This window comes from Phalaenopsis equestris, unplaced genomic scaffold, assembly GCF_001263595.1.
Source record: "Phalaenopsis equestris unplaced genomic scaffold, ASM126359v1 Scaffold207917, whole genome shotgun sequence".
In the NCBI taxonomy this organism is placed as follows: Eukaryota; Viridiplantae; Streptophyta; class Magnoliopsida; order Asparagales; family Orchidaceae; genus Phalaenopsis; species Phalaenopsis equestris.
This window is the reverse complement of record NW_018227212.1, coordinates 1-2,457: the sequence shown is the minus strand read 5'-3', so window position 1 is coordinate 2,457 and position 2,457 is coordinate 1. Positions and strand designations below refer to the sequence as shown.

At 33.3% G+C, this 2,457-nt stretch overlaps 1 long non-coding RNA gene across 1 annotated transcript; it reads right to left on the bottom strand.

Moving 5' to 3' along the window:
* Positions 1–48: 48 nt before the first annotated feature.
* Positions 49–2,327, bottom strand: LOC110036530. Its single transcript, XR_002295238.1, has 3 exons — positions 2,212–2,327; positions 1,156–1,247; positions 49–403 (listed from the first exon to the last, which is right to left on the bottom strand). It is a non-coding gene; the product is annotated as an uncharacterized LOC110036530 (long non-coding RNA).
* Between the last annotated feature and the right edge of the window lie 130 nt (positions 2,328–2,457).

Below are 2,457 nucleotides of genomic sequence, written 5' to 3'. Positions count from 1 at the left end.
GTCCCGATATGGTATATGAGTCATACCATAACAGAATGAGATCGGGTCGAAAAAAATGAGTCAAAATTTTGGATTGAAAATTATTCGAGCATAAATTTTTTTCAAGCCGATTTGGAGCCGACCTCAACTCGGCTCGTAATTGGATCGTTAAAAGTCCTAATGACCAACTATTCATGTTAAACTCGAGTATATTCAGAGTCAATATTGGGTCAATTTAGAGTTGGCGGGTCAATTCCAAATCTATTTCGGGTTGGCGGATCAACCTGAACCCCACACAAAAAATTAAACGAGCAATTTTTATCATAAGAAAAACAAAAATACCAGATTTTCCCATTTCCATTCGCCACCCCTTGAAATTGGCAGGACGTGGTCAATAGTACAGTCCAGACGAGAAGAACAATACCTGTTGATAAACAAGAAATGAATCTTAGTAACACTACTTTTAAAGCAAGCAGCAGAAACCAGTTTATGTATAGCTTCTCACGAATGATAACATTTTGCTTAAATGAACTCGAAATTTACAGATATAACCTCAGAAAACACATGCGGGAAGATTTACATACAAACCACCCAATTCCTATGTATTTACAACATCATACTCCCACCTAAACTTGATAACTTCATAATTAAAACCACTTTGCCAGGGCATGAAAAAGATGTATTTCACGTTTTAAAAGTTAGAAGGTTGTAGTCTTCAATGTAAGAAAACAAACTAATTTTAAATTTTAAAGAACACCTAAAACCTATTCTCCTTACATCAAATCAAATTGTTTTTGGGAACATTTACATACATAGCACTCAATTCCTATTTATTTGCATATCTACCACCTAAATCTTGCTTTTTTAAGCTTGCATCACCCAAATCCTTCACATCACATCAAAAATATCACCTTTTTTACAGCTTTCCATGCATGGGTGATGAGGTACGCATGTAAAAATTGAAGTTTTAGGAGTAAGGTATGTAAAAAATACATGAGAATTGAGTGACATGCATGTAAATCTTCGTGCTTTTTCAATAAAAAATCAGAAATAAAACACATAATCCTAAAGGATAATAATGGCATGCCATCAAATGAGGATTAGAGCACACTTTCTACATGCATATGTTACAAGTTATAAAAGTAAAAACAATTCATTTTTGCAAAATAAACCTACTGGCAAGTGTACGAATCCCGGAAAAATATGCTTTTTCGACTGAGAGTGTGCTTTATTCTCCTTCTCTTCACTGCCTGAAGCAGGCGACGCCCCTGTAGAGAGAGAGAGAAGTCGTCGGTGAGGTCGACGCGTGTAAACAAGTTGAGCTCGTGTTATTCAATTCATTTCATCAAGCAAACAAGACGAAATCTTTGTTATTATTCGGCTCATTCTATTTGCAAACCATAGCACACAATTCTCATGTACTTACATATCACACAGCTAAGCTTTCGTGTGCACATATATAGCTCTTTGGTGCTTTAAACCTTTTAAAAAGTGGTGATAGTGTTTTTTTAATATGATATTAAAACGTTGAGGGTTATATGTGTAAAAATGAAAGTTGGCGTGTTAGATATGTAAATATATAAGAATGGTGTGCTATGTATGTAAATGCACCTAAATTATAAAATATAAAGATCAACACCTAAGGGGCATTTTCATACATACCACACAATTCTTATACATATTTACATATCAAACACTTGAATTGTTATTTCGTGTAAATATCAAACTTTAGGTGTTGGATATGCAAATGCATCAGAATTGTGTGGTATGCATGTAAATTTCCCCACACATGAATGCATATAAATATAAATGCACACATGCATATATAACACGTACGTTTACGTATGGATAAACATAATCAAGCTATCATCGAGTCGACCACTATCACATCTGTTTGGCTCATTAAACATTAAGAGCTTGTAAAAATTGCTCAAACTCGAGCTAATTAATGAGCTGAACTCAATCGAACATAAATAAAGATTTACATACATACCACTCAATTCCTATGTATTTACATGTCTTAAAACCTAAATTTCAATTTTTACGCACATGCCGCCTAACATATGCATGAAAATATGTATTTCTCATTTTAAAAAGTTAAAATGGTGGTAGTTTTGACGTGTTATGAAAGATTTGGTTGGCATGAATGTAAAAAAGTAAAAAGTTAAGGTGTTAGATATGTAAATACATAGGAAATGGGTGGGGGTATGTATGTAAGAAAAGTTTTAATACCCTTAAAACAGCTGGAATGTAGAAGGAGCCTTGAGGAGAGGAGACTGTCTGATCATAGTACTCTAGAACATCAGCCTGTCAGATTAATTTGAACTTCAATGTGAAACATCTGGTGGTATGCTGGTAAATATTTGTTAAGTCAGAAAAGGATTATATTTTTTTAGCTACAAAAAAGAAAACTACATAAAAATTAAAAAAAATTAAAAATAAAATTGATCCCAAATAAGTCCTTAGCAAATTTATATT